The sequence below is a fragment of the Callospermophilus lateralis genome, chromosome 6 (assembly GCF_048772815.1).
Source record: "Callospermophilus lateralis isolate mCalLat2 chromosome 6, mCalLat2.hap1, whole genome shotgun sequence".
In the NCBI taxonomy this organism is placed as follows: Eukaryota; Metazoa; Chordata; class Mammalia; order Rodentia; family Sciuridae; genus Callospermophilus; species Callospermophilus lateralis.
The window spans coordinates 151,058,639-151,078,593 of NC_135310.1; positions in this window are offsets into that span (position 1 = coordinate 151,058,639).

A 19,955-nucleotide genomic window follows, 5' to 3' on the forward strand; every position below is an offset into this window, starting at 1 on the left:
CCAAGAAAAAGACATAGACTGGCAGATTGGATTTTTTTAAAAAGACCCAACAATATGGTGCCTCCAAGAAACTCATCTTATAGTAAAAGACATCCACAGACTGAAGGTAAAAGGTTGGGAAAAATCATACCACTCACATGGACTGCAGAAGCAAGTAGGGGTTTCCATCCTCATATCAAATGAAGTAGACTTCAAGCCAAAGTTAATCAAAAGGGATAGAGAAGGATATTTCATATTGCTGAAGGGAAACATTCATCAATAAGACATGACAATATTAAATATATATGCCCCTCAAAATGGAGCATCTACATTCATCAAACAAACTCTTCTCAAGTTCAAGAGTCAAATAGACCACAACTTTAACATACCTCTTTCATCACTGATAAATCTTCCAAACAAAGGCTAAACAAAGAAACTTTAGAACTCAATAATACACTCAATAACTTAGAATTAACTGACATATATAGAATATTTCACCCTTCAATGAGCGAATACACTTTCTTCTCAGCAGCACATGGATCCTTCTCTAAAATAGACCATATGTTTATGCCACAAAGCAACTCTGAGCAAATATAAAAAAGTAGAGATACTACCTTGAATTCTATTGGGTCACAATGAAATGAAATTAGAAATCAATGATAAAATAAAAAATAAAAGCTACTCCAACACCTGGAGACTAAATAATATGCTACCGAATTAACAGTGGATTGCAAAAGACATTAAGAAGGAGATTAAAAAATTCTTAGAGATGAAATGAGAACATAGATACAATATATCAAAAACTCTTGGACACCATGAAGCTAAGAGGAAATTTCCTTGTATTGAGTTCATTCCTTAAAATAAGAAAAAGTCAACAAATAAATGACTTAACATTACATCTCAAAGCCCTAGAAAAAGAAAAACAAATCAACACCAAAAGCAGTAAAAGACAGGAAAATAATTAAAATCAGGGCTGAAATCAATGAAATTGAAATAAAAGAAACAGTTGAGAAAATTGACAAAACAAAAAGTTGGTTTTTTGAAAAAAATATATAAAATTGACAGACCCTTAGCCATGCTAACGAAGAGAAGGAGAGAGAAAACTCAAATTACTAACATACATGATGAAAAAGGAAATATCACAACAGACACTTCAGAAATACAGAAAATAATTAGAAATTATTTTGAAAACTTGTACTCCAATAAAACAGAAAATATCAAAGGCATCAACAAATTTCAAGAGTCATATGATTTGCCCAAATTGAATTGGGATAATAGACCCAATTTAAACAAATCAATTTTAAGTGATGAAATGGAAGACACCATCAGAAGCCTCCCAACTAAGAAAAGCCCAGGATCAGTGGATACACATCAGAGTTCTACAAGACCTTTAAAGAAGAACTACACCAATACTCTTCAATTTATTTTAGGAAATAGAAAAAGAGGCAGCACTTCCAAACTCATTCTATGAGACCAATATCACCGTGATTCCAAAACCAAGCAAAGGCACTTCAAAGAAAAAAAGCTTCAGACCAATATCTCTTATGAACATAGATGCAAAAATTCTCAATAAAATTCTGGCAAATCGAATACAAAAACATAACAAAAAAATAATGCATCATGATCAAGTGGGCTTTATCCCAGAGATGCAAGGTTGGTTCAATATATGGAAATCAATAAATGTAATTCATTGAATCAATAGACTTAAAGATAAGAACCAGATGATCTATTGATCATCTCAATAGATGCAGAAAAAACATTCAACAAAATACAGCACCCCTTCATGTTCAAAACGCTAGAGAAACTAGGGATAACAGGAACGTATATCAACATTGTTATCTATCTATGCTAAGCTCTAGGTCAACATCATTCTAAATGGAGAAAAATTGAAAGCATTCCCTCTAAAAACTGGAACAAGACGGGATGCCCTCTTTCACCATTTCTATTTAACATAATTCTTGAAACAGTGGCCAAAGCAATTAGACAGATGAAAGAAATTAAAGGGATATGGATAGGCAAAGAAGAATTCAAATTAGCACTATTTGCCAATTATATGATTCTATACCTAGAGATTGCAAAGGGGAAGGGGGGGTGGGGAAGGGAGGGGGAATGGGGGTAGGAAAGACAGTGGAATGAGATGGACACTATTACCCAAAGTACATATATGAAGACATAAATGGCGTGACACTACTTTGAGTACAACCAGAGATATGAAAAATTGTTGCTCTATATGTGTAATATGAATTGTAACTCATATTTGTAAATGAATTATGCTGTCATAGATAACAAACCAAAATTTAAAAATGAAAAAAAAAACCACTAAAGTGATACACCTCAAATTGTCACTAATGTCATCTGCCATTTGACAAACTTACAAATACATTTTATTTTCTTATTCATGTTATTCTGTATTTGTCTAACTTTCGGGGTTCATTTGGAGGCTTTGGGGCTTGGAAAAAAAAGCCCTGAAGTCATATCATTAATATTTAAGAGATAATACTTGACAGGGAGGGAAGTGAGGGGTGTGACCACCACGTGGTGGACAGGCAGGACAGGAGGATTGAGCTTTCAGGATGCGCTAGACTGGCTTCTGTTTCATTCTGGAGTGGGCTGGGAGTGACCATCCTCAAAGAAGGAGGGGAGAGGGGGCAGAGTAAGGTCCAGGGGCACTGACTGGCAAAGATGTGAAGCAGGAGTTCAGAAAGTAGGAAAGAGACGTGCTTCTGAGATGGAATGAGCGGCTGAGGTTGAGAACGTGCCTGAGACCCCATCCTCCCTCTCTGTGGAGCCTGTTAGAACAGGAGGTAGCTGCCTACCATTCTGCCTGACTCTAGGCATCCTCTTTCCCCTGGGAACAGCATCCCTTCCTTCTGGGACCCTCCTCACTGCATCCAGACTATTCTCAAGCAGCTGACCTATTGCCATGTGGCTTCATCCCCATCCACCGCGGGCCAGTCCAATTGTAGGTGGCTAATCCAAGGTAGGCCAAGCAGGTGCTTTTCCTGGGGTTTTAGAACCAAAGATAACATCCATTCGGCTTCTTTCCATTGGTTGAAACTGTAATTCAGATCATTCCAAATTTCACAGCAGGTAGGTATGAACAGGACTAAAGTCAATTGAAGTTCAGATTCCCGGGACCTTTTCCCAGAGACGGATCCCATAGGTCTAGGGTGGGACACAGCTTGATAATACAGTTGGTCCCTGAGTTATCCTTAGAAAGACCCTGACACTATATCACACTAGACTGCAGCAGAGAGAGGAACACGGTAGAGACAGGAGATGAGAGAGGTGCTGGCGCCCCCAAGGCCCTGAGTCCACATCCCAGACCCTTGAACAAAGGCCTCTCCTTGGGTGAACTTCTTTAAACTGTTATCCAAGCACTTGCAACCAAATATTCCTAATAAGCCCAGGGCTGTCCTTGACAAGGCGCAGAGCTCACGTGCCACCACCTCTCCAAACACTTGCAATGAGCACCATAAATGAGCACCATTTTACCCTCCACAGCACAATTGAGGGTAAAAGAAGCCGGTAAGAGATGGGCGTGCACCCTCCCCTGCTGCTCTCCTAAGCCGGGGTGTTTTCTGTAGCACCATCAACCTCCAGCTGCAGCCCAGTCCTACCTGAGGGGCAGGAAGAGACTTTATCTTGTTCTGTTTCTGCAGACCCGTTTTCCTGGGGTGGAGAAGCTACTCGAAGCAAGCCAGGTCTTGCAAAGGAGCTGTCACGTAGCTCTGGGTGCCATCTACCTAGCCAGGTGTCTGCTGAGGCTCATTGGCTCCTGTGTGCTAGGCACTTCCTGCTTCACAGGTCCTGTCACCAGTCCATGCAAAGGTGAGTAAAGGTCAGAGGGAGCTTCCTGGTCCGGAGGGTGCCACCCTGGAGCGTGGAGGTCTCTCAGTATCTGCAGAGGCCCCACCAGTCTGGTTTTTTTTAAACTCTGCAGCCTGCCCATGGATGTGGGAAGTGGGGGGTCCCTCTCTCCAGGGGATCATCACCCACCACCAACTCTCCAGCTTTCCTAACTCTGGGGAAACCTTATCTAGATTTGCGGAAGAGGTTGGGCACAGGGAGCCAACCTCCTCTCCAGACCTTCCTTCCTAAAGGTCCCTTCCTTCCTTTGAAAGGGTCTTGGGCAGGGCTTGCATTTGCTTTTTATCCTACCACATCCTTCCCCTGAGGCAACAAGCATTTGATGGCCTGCTGCTTTGAGGGAGGGAGGGGCTGGGAAAGGAGAGTGGCGGGGCTGGGGGAGGAGGAGGACTTAGGTTAATTCTTCAAGACCATTATCCTGCTGCACGATACACCAGGCCCGCCCGCATGCTGGAAGTGCTATGCATTATTAATTCCCCGGTCCATGTTTACCCCTTCCAGCCCGTGGGCCTGGGCTTCTTCACTCCTCCAACTTCTGCACAAGTTTCCTCAGGCCCCCACATTGGAGCAGCAGCTGTCATGCCCTGCTTAGCGAAGCTCCGCCATCAGCGGAAAAGGAGCAGGTCCTGCAAAGGAGTGATATATGACAAAAGGAACTGCCTGAAGATCTTCATTAACTGGAGGACCAATAAATTTATGAAAATCATGAATCAGTTAATCCGTTACTTACAACGATTAACAGCTAATTAACATGAGGAAGGGGCCTGACTCTTCTTTTCTCCTCTGCACTCACTCCTGGGCCCTGGTTTGCAGACACAGCTCCAGGGCAGGAAATGGAGTTCACCTTGACCCCTGAGCATTAGAGGCAGGTCCAGTGGGGCAAAGCCAATGGAGTCGACTAAGGGAAACTTCTAGAAATGTCAGGACTTCCCCTGAGGGCACACACTTTTTAAAAACTTTTTTTCTAATATGGAAATAGACATACGCGTAGTGAATTCTGTTTATGATGCTTTGGTGTCCATCCTGAGCACAAGGTCAACTTTCTTGTGCCAGAAGCAGGGCTCAGTCACCTTTGACACAGTTCCCAGTTCTCCTTGACTCAGTTCCTCAAGGTGGGCACCCCAGGTATCTGCCTTATACAGCCGCCTCCTGCGGACCACTTCCCTAGGGACAGCTACAGCCTACGTGACTGCCCACTGACCCACGCACGTGCACCACATCGTTACACAGCAGAGACCATGGCTGGGTCACAGTGTGGCTCCATGATCTCATGCCTGTTCACTCCAAACCCACCAATCAGAGCCCCCCCACCCGCCCAGGAACCTGCCTGGACGACACTCAGAACCACTGGCCCGGACCCCATTTGCTGGTTGACTTGTGCCTCCACATTCCTGCTGGCCCTGTGAGGTGGGATGTTCTTTCCTCTGGAATCCAGAACAGCCACTGCTTCTGTTGCTTTTTGTGCTTTGTTTCTCTGCGTCTCACAAAACTGACACTGAACCTGACTCCTTCCCTGACCGGGGCTCTCCTAGACAGTAGCTCTCTGGTAGGGATAATCTGGACTCAGTTCAGACCAAAGCCAAAAGGACTCCACCAGTGTAAACACATGCCCTGTGAGAGGGAGTCCTGGTCACGGTTGGACCCTGAGGCATTAGGCTGTGTACCATAAATACCCGGTAAAAGGGACACTGTGGACAGCCATGCCCAAGTCCCTGGTGTTTCATCAGGGTGAGCCAGGTCTATGGTCACTCTCCAGAGAGGGACCTCAACACCAAATTAGAGAGAAAAACACACACACAATACGCAGAGCAGACAATAGCACAGGGAGCTGGGTGTGTCCATCACTGTCTTCAGGAATTGTCAATGCATGGCCAATCATTTTGTGTGGGTGTATATTTGTGTGTGTATATATTTATGTGTTTGTGTGTGTGTGCGCGTGCACGCGCGGGTGCCTCACATTTGTCTTATACAGTGAAATTAAGATACAGAGGCTTAGTTCAGATCAGTTAGTTTGGGGCATCTTGGTGCTTTATTTTTTGTTTTGTTTGCAAGAATCTCAAAGGGATAGATATATGTGGGTGTGGGTGTGTGTGTGTGATCAGATCTATGACGGCTGGTTGTCCCTCTTTTTGTGGTGTTATCCGTCACTGAGGGTCGTCATGTAGACCAGTGGTCTTGACCAGGCAATATCTGGAGACATTTTTGGTTGTCACAGCTGGAGGAGGAAACGCTACTGAAATCTAGTGGAGAGAAGCCGGGGCGGGGGCTGCTCAATGTCCTCTAGTGCACAGGACAGCCCCACCACAAAAAAATAATCTTAGCACAAAATGTCAGTAGTGCAAAGCTGAGAAACCCTGGGCTGGATCCTTTTATTCATTTGGGGTTGTCAAATGTTCTGTTCTAATTCCATCACCCATTTTTTATTTATTAGCTAGCACACTTGTATAAAGAAAAACTTCCTGGTCAATTATTTAGTTTCCCTGAGGTAGAATTCATATAGTAAATGTAAGTGAATGTTTGATTGTTTTATTTACAGGGCTCTGGTTTGGACCTGCATGTCCCTCACAGGCCTCTGCATTACAGGGTTGGTCTCCAGTCTACCGTGCTGTGGCGGGGGTGGGGAGCTTTAGAAAGTGGGCCCTAGAAGAAAGAAGTTAGGGACCTTGGCCATTTCCTTTCTCTCTTTTTGCCTCCCAGCTGCCCTGGGGACACTTCCTCCCCATGAGCTCAGACCTCATCACGGCCCCTTCCCAAACAATGTAGCCAACTGACTATGGACGAGAACCTTTGGAACTGTGAGTCGAAACACATCTTCCCTCCTTAAGTTAATGTGTTCAGATATTTTGTCCCAGCAAAGGAAAGCTAACACAAAGCATTTTCAAAACAGTAAAGTAGTTTTCTAGATTCCTCCAAAGGCAACCAATGGGATTTTTTTCTTTTAAGAATCATTTATGAACTCATGGGTATGACAGAATTGGGTGTGTTCCAACCATTGCAGTACTTATCTCACTAATGCAAAACTAGTCCCATCTTTGGACAGTGTGAGCTCATTCAGGTTGATTCCTGAGTCTTTTTGACACTCCTGAGTATTTAAGAGGTTTTCTTGCACCTCTTAAATTCTTGACAGAATTCTCTAGGCTCCTCTTGTATTTTCACCGTCTTTGACAGGAAATGGCCACTTCTTCAAAGAGACTAGGTTCCTTTAAGTGGTATTCAGTGAATACCATTTGGGTTCCTAGGGGGACTCCTGCATTTTAAGACATAAATAGCCCTTGTAATACTGTATTTTTCTCTAAGGAAGGAATTTGGTGAGCTACATTTATTTTTATGCCTAGAAAAACTGAGACTTGCCCCAACTCAAACTCAGAGCGAATGGAAACATCTGGAAAGCTGGCCATATATACCCAGACTCCCTCCAGATTCCAGAACATACCTCCAGGTTCTTTCTATTCTTTCTTTTAACCAGTAGGCCTGGGAGTGAGACAAATCGTCTCCATAGTCCAACGATGAGGATGAAAGGGGACCAAGTCTTGGGGACCATGAGGGCATAGAAATGCCACAGTTGGCCTGAGGGCCTCTGGCCTCTGGTTCTTCCATGGCAAGGACTCCCTCCCCAGCCCCCACTGGTTGATGCTGCAAGCTGGCCTTGCCTGCGGAAACCAGCACCTGTGGATGGAGACTGCAGGGGGCAGGGAGCCCCATGCACTATGAGGACACTAAGCCACATGAAGAGTGTCAGCTCTATCAAACAGGAAGTGGGGAGAGGGATCTTCTTTAATAATAAAAATCAAATGCAACATTTTCTATTTTAAAAAATAGTTTGTAGAAGAGAATGCAAGATTTGCCCTTAAATTTAAAATACATGACTATGAAGACCTTCCCACTTGGAAAGTTCAGCCCCCCTGCACCTGCTATAGATCTGTGGATGCAAAGTCCTAGTCTTCTGGTATCAGGTATTTGGGGGAAAGTTTAGAAAACACCAGGAGGCCATTCTGAATCCTCCAGTTAAGAGGACTCTTCCTTTATTTTAAATTTAGGAAGCTTGAATTGTATTGAAAAATCAGAAGGTACATCAAATTTTTTAAGGTCAAGAATTCTTTTACATGGGGAATTTTTATCCCTAATTTCTCCTTTCTTGAAAATGTCAATGTCTTGGAGCTCCACATCTTGGATTTAAACAGAAGCGTGTCAGACTGAGAACAGCCTTAAACCCTTTTTTGGACACACGTAGGACACAGAGGAGGTGGTGGACACGCACCTGCTGTCTGGAAAAGGCTCCCTCACCTCCCAAAAAGGAGTGGATTTTTTTTCCCAGTCCTGCCCTCGCCTCTGGGTGAGCTCAGTAAGAACTTGCCCGGCCACAGCGATGGAATCGGGTTAGCATGCTCCAGCTCTGCTGCTCTGTGCTGAGGGAGGTGGAAAGGGTGGAGGATGCTGGAGTGGAGCTACTGTACATTTCTCAGTGACATCCTCTAATGAGCTGGCAATGCGGCCCACCAGGCTGCTGTCGTGGAGAAATGAAAACAATACAGCGGTCATTTCACATCCTATCAACCTCCCGGCAACCCAGAGCTGTCTTCTCGCCTTTGATTAAAACACACCAACAGGCCTGAGGACTGGAGAGGGGAAGAGACCCAGGAGGGAAGGAGGCAGCCCGGGGGAACAGCACACCCGAGGACGAGGGACAGGCCGAGGGTGACTGGCCTTGGTGTTCCTTCCACATGCGCTCTGGGGAACTGTCGGCTGTGATCCCTGGGGGACCTGAAGGGTGCCACCAAGGAGACCCAGCTGTGTTCCACGGCTCCATCACTACAGCCACGCCCATTGCAGGGTGGTCTCCCCACGTGGGGACAGCTGGGTTAGATTAAATAGGGAAACAGCACGTGCAGGTTGACAAAATACAGCCCCCAGCCCTTCTCCCACACACGGCTTCAGCTGCCCCTGCCCCTGTCCTGAAACCCCAGACGACCCCCACAGCTCACCAACATTGCTAAATAGTTGAGCAGGAGCACGCTGACTCGGCGCAGAGTGACTTCTGTTCTGATTGGTCAGCGCTCAGCCCTGTTGGCCAACAGGTTCCATGTTTCATTAAGCAGCACAGCCCCGTGGAGCCTTCTCAGAACCCCACCAGCGACCCACAGGGGTAGGCTGGGACACCTCAGGCCTGCACCCACTGCCTGCCTTCTAGGGCCCATCGTCTACAGCGTGCTCTCCCATAGGCCATGAAGGAAGGACAGTCCAACTACCATAAGGACAGCACCACCTTCCATGCATGGCTGGCTTATCCTCTGGATTTTTTTTTTAACTGCCCTTTTCTCTTCACCAAGCCTCTTCAAGCTTCCTACATGAATAACGACCACTCTCTAAGCTCCAATGCCAGTCTTTGTTCATTCTCTGGGACCCTTCCTTAGACTTCTGGGGTGGCCCTTTTGCAAGTCTCTTCTTCATCTGTGTGTGTTCTTGTCAGATATCCACAGTGATAATCATCGATTAGGTGATTGGGAAAAAGAAGGAGAGGAGGGAGGGAGGCAATCAAAGAAATAGCCATAGACAGGTTTCTAGGTCAAGTATCTGGATCAGGGAGCTGAGGTTTCATGAGCTATTTTCCCCAGTGAAGGGTCCAGCAAAGAAGAGGACGATGCATGGCATCTGACAGACAGCAAAGGGGCACGAGAGGCCATGGCCGACCACTCTCCAAGACCCCACTGGAGCCCAGCCTTGAGCTTTCCTGGTGTAGTAAGCAGGTGAGTTCGTCAGCTCTTTTGCCACTGGGACCAAAAAACAGTGTTAGAGGAGGAAAAGTTTATTTGGCTCATGGTTTCCTCAGAGGTCTCGGTCTAAACATAGCCAATTCCATTACTTTGGACCCAAGATGAGGCAGAACATCATGGTCGAAGAGGAAAGCAGCTCAGGACATGGCAAGAAAGAAGGGGAGAGAGAGAGAGAGAGAGATCCATTCACTAGAGACAAAATGTATATCCCAACAGAATGCTCGCAGTGACCTATCTCCTCCAGCCACACCCTGCCTGCCTACACTGACCACCCAGCTAATCCTTATCAGCGTATAAATGCACTGATTGGGTTAAGGTTTTCCTAACTGATCATTTCACCCCTGAACATTCTTGCATTGTCTCACTAGTGAGCAGAAGACGGAACTCCCAGGTCCAACAGTCAGTCTTCCTCCTCCCATTTCCCTGGTATTCCTGAACCATCAGACTCTTCTTCTCCCACTGAAGAAGCTGCAGAGAGGGAGGAAAGCCCCCAGGGCTATCCGCCTGCCAAGGAAGATGCTCACAATGTGGCAGCAGCCTCCGTGGGAGCCAGGGAATCCAGCTTTCCACCTTCCAGCCCGGAAGGCAAGGGCTGCCAGCTAAAGGGAAAACCAGGTCGTCTTGGAGAAGGGACATATTGAAGAACCACTCATCACTCAGCCACAGGGTCTGGTTTCCGCAGTCCGCTGAACTCAGGAGGGACGTGTTACGTACATACTTTCTAACCAAAGCAAGGTGAGGGGGGTTAGGACAGCAGGTGACAAGCTTGCCCCTAGAGAATAGCTCCTTTTCCCCAGAAGACAGTGCCAACCTGCAAGTAGTGGCACTCACGGCTGTCTCTCCCTCCAGGGCCACTTCCCAGCATGCCCTGTGTACCTGGGTGAAGAGACTCTGGCCTACGGGATGTGGACACGTGAAGGCCACTCTCAGACCTTGCCTGTGAGACCTTTCCCACAGTCCCCATGAGCCTTGTCTTGCTCGTGAGCCAGCCAGGGGCAAAGACCCAGCCGAGGACCCCACAGGCCACACTGAAGTGGGGCCATGGAACGGAAGGCTCCGGGTCCCTCAGAATAGAAAGAGCAGAGTCTCCCAGTCACACACAGGTGCTCTCGCGCACACGCACACACACACACACACACACACACAGGCCATATGAGACTGTATTTTGGGGAAAAAAAATCTTATTTATTAACCCACTGAGATTTGGGGGGAGTTGTTTATTAAAACAATGTTATAGTTTGGATCTGGAACATTTCCCCAAGCCCATGGGTGAAGGTGTGGTCCCCAGCTGGTGGCACTTCTGGTAGGTGGTGGTAATCTAGGAGGTAGGGCCTACTGGAAGGAATGGGGCCACAGGGGTCATGTCCTTGAAGGAAACACCTTGTCCTCAGCCCCTCTTCTCTGCTTCCTGGCCACCCGGACATGAGCAGCTCTGCTCTGCCACCAGCTTCTTGCCATGATGTTCTGCCTCAACACAGCCCCGTAGCAATGGGGCCAACCAGCCATGGTTCATGGTTCAGGTTTTGGTCTGAGGCCATGAACCGAAATCAGTCTTTCCTTTCTTGGGTTGTTTTTCTCAGGTGTTTTGTCGCAGTGACAGAAGGCTGACTAACATAGCAGCCAGTGTTGCTTACCCTAACTAAATAGGCTTCATTAACAGATGGAGGGAGGCGATACCTTCATTTAGAGTACATAGTTGTGCCTGATGTCTAGCAGGTTCTTAGTATAGTCCTGCACCCAAACAGAGCAGGTGCTCAGTAATTCTAAATGTTACCAGAAGTAAAGTTAATTCATTTTCTTAGACGCCCCAGAGAAAGAATCTCTGCCTTTATAGCTGATGAGAGAGAGGAAACTTCCAGAACTAATAGACACGCAGAGATAGACTGACAGGGAAAGCGGCTAGGAAAAAAGGCACGTGGAGAAAATCTTAAACAGCAATAGTCAGTCACTTTGCTAGGCACATTCATCTGTTGAAATCCTGAACCCCACTGTGATGGCATTAGGAAGCAGGACCCAGCTCAGCCAGCTTCCTAGAGTTCCAGACTCCTCTGTAGGCCCCAGGCTCTCTCTCTGGCATGGCCTGTTAAGTGTCCCTGTGTTCTGGCTGTTTCTTGCTCTTAAAGCAGAACTTCCTCCCCTATCCCTTCCTGGTCCTTAGGGCTCATCTATAAAGTACCTATACCTTGAAGTCACTGGACTCAATACAAATGAAGGCAGGTCGGGGAGCAGGGGTCAGCTCTGGGTGCAAAGCAGCAAGAGGGCCCATTGTAGAGGTGTAAACACAGTGGTGACACTGCCAGTCTGCCTTTATTATCACTGTGTGGATGCCACCCTAAATACTGTCATCATCCCTGCTGGGGTCCTTCCCCTCCCCACGCCCACCCTTGGAACCAATGACTAGAGACAAATGGAAACACCGTGGTTCCTGCCCTCCAGTGGCCTGTGACCTCGCTGGGGAGAATGACATCTAGATGAGGTGATAGTAGGAGGCAGCCAATGCCAAGGGAAGACATGTTAGCGGAACTTAATGCTGCAGGACCAGAGCCGGATTCCTCCAGCGAGAGCAGCCAGCACAAAGCCCAGAGGCAGGACACGTGGGCAGCCAGGAGGATACAGACAGCTCCCTGAGGCTGGGGGCGGAAGTGCACCTGGCACCTGCCGACATCAAACAGAGGGGCCACAGCCGTCTATTCCACAGGAATCCATTCAATTGCCAATAAAGAACCTACACAGAATTCTTTTTCTTTTCTGCAACTTTATTGAGTTATAATTCATTTCTTTTATGGAGTTATAATTCAAATGCCACAAAATCTACCCATAATCAAGTAAATAATCCAGTTTTTACAGAATTGTGCATCCATCACCAGGATCAATTCTGCTACCTTTTCAGTGCCCCAAAGAGAAACCCTGTATCCCTTTATCTGTCACACTGTAATCCTACTCCTGGCATAGAAATAGAAACAGCAAAGGGTTCTGCTGTTGTTGTTCTTTGTTTTTAGCAAAGGTCTTTTTCAACAGATTACTGAGGAAATTAGAATTCCACTTTTAAAAGATCGCTCTCTGACCCACCACTGCCAAGGTCCAGCAAGGTGCATGTGGACACACACATCAATTCTTCATCCTTGTGATGGAAGTGTGAGGACCAGCCTGCAGCCCCAGGACCTGCATTCCTCACCGGCTACAGCCACTCACATGTGCACACCTGCACACCTAACCCACCCGGGGCCCAGACCCTGGTCTCCCACCCCGGAAAGAACCACCTCAGGAGGACTTAGCCTCGGGCAACTTCTCATATTGGGTTCTGCTTTTCGGTTAGTGGACTTGGCAGATCTGTCCTTGGGTTCTGTCTCTAGGCTTGTTTGTTACTGCTGAGGGCTCACCTCGGTCCCTCCGGATGCCCCTTCCTTACCTAACCATCAACCCTATGGCTCCCCCTTCCCTGGATGGACAAGCCTGGGAGTTATCAACAACCGCAGTGCGACCCCACAGAATGCTCAGTGGTATGGAGGTCCCTGTAATCCTCTCAAGGTCCAAGCAGGGAAGAGTCTATTGTCCTCATCTTAGAAATGGGGAAACCGGAGCTCAAGAGAGTTCACGTGCTGGTCCTTGGGCTACACCACAGGGAAGTGGCAGAGCCCAGCTTGTACCAGGAGGGCTGGAGAGCGGCTCTGGGACTGTTTCTACGCACATAACAGACCTCGGGTGGTGCACCTTGGTCAAATGTGATGACTTTTTCCCCTCATCCAGTAACAGGTTCAAGGGAAGGACTGGCAGGGCAACTGCAATGTCAACCAAGTCTCTAGCTCCTGGCTCTTTCTGCTTTGTAATCCTTAGTACAGGACTTTCATGTTCATGATCAAAATTCCTACCCTACACTCTGTACCATTTTATCAGAAAAACAATAGTTTTCTTAGAAGTCCCATTTGGGAAGTGTCTCAGTCCTTTATCTGTTGCCTGAGACCAGGTCATTTATGAATAATAGAAATTTATCTGGCTCACGGTTCTGGAGGCGAAGCCCAAGTGCATGCTGCTGCCATCTGATTAGCGTCTGGTGAGGGCCCTCCTGCAGTACCCTAACACGGCAGAGGTGTCCCACAGCCAGACAGAGCCAGCTGCTAGCTCAGGTCTCTCTCCTTATAAAACTACTCACACCATCATTGGGGCTCCACCCACATGCCCTCATCTAATCCTGATTACTCCCAAGGTCCCACCTGCAAATACAGTCTCCTACTAATTGAGGGATTCAGTTTCTGACCCATGAACTTTGGGGGGACATATGAACCACGGCAGTAGAACTCAGTCACATCTCATTGACTCCTTAAGAATTGGAACATTCCTGCCACAAACAAAATTAGTGTCTGTTTCCATGAGAAGGAGGAAGAATGGAAGGGACTCATGGTATCCACCAGCTGCCCTTGCCACACCTCCTAGCCCCTCAAAATAACCCAGCCCCTCTGGCCCCTCCCACCCAGCCTGTATCACCAAGCTCCACTGCCCGGCCACCTCTCTCCACTAGGATATGCTGGGCTACAGCTTCTAGGGAGCTTCACTTGGCCCTAGGGAAGGTGCAGAGATCCCGCCTGACTTGACGGCCGGCCGCCATGACTGGCCCTGAGTAACCCTGGTATGGTTTTCCCACACCATTTCTCAGCACGCTATAAATAAACAAAGCCATTCAGGGGTATGCAGAGCTTTACAACAGCTCCAGGAATTGAGTCTGACATGGTGATATTCGCTTGAGGTAAGCCAGGTCCCATCCAGCCTGGATGAAGTCATTTGTCCTGACCATTTTATAAGCTGCTCCTTATATAATGGATCCCCTGGTCTTGCTGAACCCAGGACCACACTTCTGACAGTTAGTCCTCCATGTATTGCACTCTGCAGTCCTGGATCTGTCTGTCTCCTCTGCAGGCTCACAGCCCGATGGGGCTGCTTCTTATACACTGGGACTAAGTTTTTCTGGAAAAAGAAATGAGGGTGATGTGGTCATTTTAATGAGTTCAGAAGCCCATAAAAAGCCCTACATTGCAAAGAGTTAGAAAGCCCTGGGAATATGCTCGGCCCTCCGCTTGCCAGCTCACATAGAGCAGACGCTTCATGGGATGGAGTCCCGTGTGCTGATTTGCAGGCCGGCAACCTCAGACCAAAAACCCCTTCAGAAACTGCAGTTGTCACAAGGGCTCAGGATAAATTATGCATTAACCCCCACCTCTAGATGAATGGAAAAGATCTGAACAGCATTGACCCTGAGGCTGGGGAAGGAGACCAAGGGGGCACACAGGGGAGATGGGAGAAAAGGAACCCATTAGATATCCATAAAACACAAAGAGCAGTAGAAACTTCTTGTCCCCCATCATAGCAGGGACTTCTGTCTTGTCCCCCAGTCTCTCTGGCTGAGTAGGTTCATTTGACAGAAGATGTTTGATCAAGTAATATATTTACAAAAGAAAGTGCTCACCAGGCCTCGGTCCCCCACTCCAGCAGCCACATGCTCCCAAGCCTTGGTCAACTGGAAGTCACAAAGCGTAAAGCCACCTCCTCACATCCCACCCTCTAAAAAAGGCACAGAGTGACCCTCCACTCGAGGTGTGCTCTCTGGGTGTGGCCTGCCTGCCCTGCTCTCTGAAGATGAAACCTACCAGGAGCTCTGCAAAGCTTTAAACCATCCCGGGCATTCAACACACCCCCTTCAAAATTGAGACCCCAGGGAGTAAAACCTAACGGGCACAAGAAGGACTAGGTGATAAAAAAAAAAAAAAAAAAGAGCAGAAGCTTCCAGAATCCCAGGCTCAAACTCTGATGCTTGGAGATTTCTTGACCATTCCTCAGTCTTCTCATGAGGCTTGGATGAGTGGAGATTAAAAGCCATTTCCAGCATTAATTCCACGGGCTCTGGTGCACTTGAGTACTGGTATTTTTAGATATGAGTTTTTTCAGAAAATGTGAATTAACCAAAGGTGTTCGCGGTAATAATGTTGAGTGGGTGCCATAAACTCTACAGAGCACTTTAACCTGTTAACTCGGCTAATCCCTGGGGCAATCCTATTATGGAGTAATCTTAAAAGCTTCAACCTACTGATGAAAAACCAGAGTACGGAGAGGTAAGTAATCAACCCTACTTTCCCTCAGTGTCTCAGAGGCATCTGTAGTGTAGCAAGTCCACACTGAACTGCTTTCTCCCCCAGTGCATCCCAGCCAAACCCCATCCTCTCTCCATCTTGCCCTCCTCAGAAAATGGCAGCTCCACTCATCCTAATATCCAAGCAGAAAGACCTCACATTCCTCCCACCTCCAGTGCATCATGAGCCATGATACCTTAGCCCCAAATACGTCCAGAACCCAAGAGCCTTCCTAATTCTCCCCCATTCCACTCCCTCTCTGTTCCCCAGCGTGCGCTGGTTCTCTCTCTCTCTCTCTCTCTCTCTCTCTCTCTCTCTCTCTCTCTCTCTCTCTCTCTCTCTCTCTCTCTCTCTCTCTCTCTCTCTCTCTCTCTCTCTCACACACACACACACACACACACTCTTTCCTGTACCTGGAATGATCCTTTGCAAGTGTTAAGTCATATTATATCATTCCTCTGCTCAAAACTTCCAGTGACTTCTGATCTCACTCAGGATAAAACCCAAAGTCCTGATTCTGACCTACCATCTCCTCCAAGATCTCCCCAACTCCCAGCCTCTTGGGTCCTCTCCTCTCCCCTCTCCATCCCTCCTCCCCCACCCCACACCAGCCACACTGGCCCTTCTCTTCCTCAAGCTCTCCAGCCCTGTCCTCTATCATCTCCTGCCTTCGCTGGACAGTGACTTCCTTTCTCATTTCATTTGGGTACCTGCACCTTATCACAAAGATTTTTTTCTGACTAAATAAAGTGGCATCCCTTCCATCCATCTGTGTCCCCCTTGCTTGGCTTACTTACCTTCTTAGCATGCGGCTCCCCATGACACATTTCATATTGCATACATATCCCCTCCTCCTAAAGATAAGCTCTATAGGACAAAAACGGTTTACTGGGTTGGGAATGTGGCTCAAGCGGTAGTGCGCTTGCCTAGCGTGCGTGCGGCCCGGGTTCGATCCTCAACACCACATACAAACAAAGATGTTGTGTCCACCGAAAACTAAAAAAAAAAAAAAAAAAAAAAAAATTAAAAAAAATTCTCTCTCTCTCCATCTTTCTCCCTCTCTCTTTAAAAAAAAAAAAAACAAAAAAAAAACTGTTTACTGTGCACAGTGTTGAATGCCCAGTCCTAGGTCAGTACCTGGCATTTAAAAAGTCACTCACTAGGGGCTGGGGGTATACTCAATTGGTAGAGTGTGTGCCTTGCATGCCTGGACTCAATCCCCAGCAACTCTAAAAAATAAAATAAAAAGCCACTCACCAGATTCAGGTGGTCTTCATTACCCAAATCTAATCCTATTCTGAATGTTTTGATAGCAAAAACCCATGTTTTATTATATTAAAGGAGCTAATAATGTATTCTCACCTAAGTTTGTTAATCACCTGTAACACAACCTACTGTAAATTTCTGCATGATACAGGAGTTTAAAACACTAATTACCTAATTATTTGACTCTTGATGATCTCGTTAGTGGGTGTGTTTGTGCGTAATATGTACCTGAAAGAATAAAATTTCCCCCTATCCTGAAAGGAATCATATACTGCGATGTAAGCAAACAATAAAATGTCTCATTAAAGATAGATAATGAATGCAAATACAATTATCAAAATAAACTTTTTCTAAGTGATTATTTACTGAATGAAGCACTACTTGTGAGAGATGGAAGTCATTGTCACCCACAGGATGTGGGGAGAGAGGTCAAATGAGCAGGGAGAAGGGACTGAAACCAGGTGAGCCCAAGGGACACTCCTCCAGAGCTGAAAAGGGCTCAGTCTTGCGCATGCGCTTCTCTTTTGTCTTCTGGAGGCGGGGCTGATGGATAGCTGTCAATCACCTTCCCAGCCATACGGAGGACATAGGATTCAAAAGCAACACCCAAAATGGACGTGTGCTTTAACTGTGTGCCTATACTTTATTACCCACATTGGAGTAATTTTGAGAGTAAGAGAAAAATGAATAAGTTATATAATTTTTTGAAGTATGCATTTACAGGTTGACAAATTGGTTTATATAATGATAGGTCTATAAAATAGCTGAAGTATTATTTTCAAAAGTAAAAGTCACAAAACAATGTACATACATCAAAACAGAAGTTTTGTATTTAATTTGATTTGTCTGAACATTGAAAAGGAATATAAGCAGAATATTATTTTTAGTTCCTAATTGTAATCAGTATGGGAATCACATCTATACCTAATACCAAGTTGTTGATATTTTTCTAAAGAATGAATATTAATATGTTTGTAAATTTTTTTGTCATGCAATTGCCTGCAATCTTTTTCAAAGTTGAGTTTTAAATTTTATAAATTTGAAATTATTGACATCTTCCAGTGACTCTTCTCAGTTGACCATGGTATTTTCAATAAAGAAAGTTGAAAATCTTTTTCTGCAAGTGCTAAGTAAGATACTTCATAAGTTAAGAATTAATTGTCATGGAGGCTGGGGATATAGCTCAGTTGGTAGAGTGCTTGCCTAGCATGCAAAGGCCCTGGGTTCAGTCCCCTGTCCCGCCCCCCCCCACACACACACACAAAATAATAATACAAATAAAAGGTGTCTACTTTTCCAAAAAAAGAATTAATTGTTATAACTGAAGGATGGTCTCAGTTCTATTTTGTTGTTGTTGAAATGTTACTAGTTCAGTCTAAATCTTTTCACAGATTCTGTCATTTTTTTTTCTTTATTCAGAGAAACTTTCTTTGACAAATATTTCATAAGATAAAATTCACCAAACAAGTTATCTCTATTTGGGCTTCTAAAAATGTTTTGCTAAATTTAGATGCTAAAACACCACGGGGATTCTCGATTTCATCCTATTTTAATATAGAATACATACGATTATACATAAAATCTTCTTCAAAGACTTCTTCCCATAAGTCAAGATATCACAAAACCTAATGACTTAATTTCACATTGAAAACGTTTAATTTCTTCAGTTCCTCTTCTGGTTTTGTAAGTAGAAACTCTGTTTTCAATAATGACATTTGTAATAATTACATTACAACAAGAGCTGAAGTCTTTGGCTCGCCATACCTTGAATTCTTGTTGAAGAATTTCCAAGTAATTTTGAACAAAATGGGGAAAAAATTAGAGGAGTCATTTATTTTAAAAAATAGTAAAGACCAATACATATCATAATATGCCTAGGTTGGATTGCAAAGTAGCCTTTCAAACATTTCTAAATCTAAGAACATGCGGAGAAGATAAAAGGCACATCCTGCCAGGCTGCCACACTTTTTCAACTCAGCATCGTCTCCATCATAAATATTTTGCATTTCAATTTCTCTGTGTATAAATAGAAATATTTATGTCTGTCAACTATAGCTTCCATTTTGTTGGGAGACTCTCACAGCTTGTTTGGATGCAGTTACGAACTATGAACGCATTGCGTCTAATTCCAAATACGTTTCTGTTCCATAGATTTCTTAATTTAGTAATAACACAGTTTTTCTTTCGTTCTGCTGCACTCCACCAAAATCTATATCTGCAGTACCTCTTCTATTTCTGCTGTTGAGTTGTTTTAAAGTGAAGTTATAAATCACGATAATATTAGACACAGTATCTTCGACAGAATGAACTTCCAAAAGCTTTGCCTGAGTTCATGCATTGGATAGAGAAAAAAAAAAAAATCAAACTGTCACTAAGTTTCTTTGGAAGAAGCTGACGTAAAACTGCATCATTCGACTCTCTACACATGAGGTTCTTCTGCTAATGGACCCATCTCATTAGTAACTATTGCTTTCCTTGTATGTCCAAGAAAAGGTGAAAACAAAATTAACTTAGAAGAATAACCATCCTGCTGGGCACAGGATGCTCCATTGCTCCGTTGCTCCAGGCCCAAGGTGAGGTGCACACCTGTAACCCCATAGGCTGAGGCAGGAGGATCACAAGTTCAAAGCCAGTCTCAGTAATTTAGTGAGGCCCTAGGCAACTTAGCAAGACCCTGTCTGGAAATAAAATATATTTTAAAAGGGTTGAAGATATGGCTCAGTGATTAAGCCCTGCTGGGTTTAATTCCCACTTCCAAAAAGAAGAAGGAGAAGAACCATCTTACCTAACTGGAAATTCACACTTCCCAGAGTGACATATAAACGTAACAGCCCAGGTTAAGGCATCCTCCCCAGGAATGATTTTCTTCTTCTAATAGTTACTGATTTTTGAATTAGGTTTTTTTGGTAAGATTTTTGTCTTATGGGTTTACCTTTGGTCAGCTATGTTA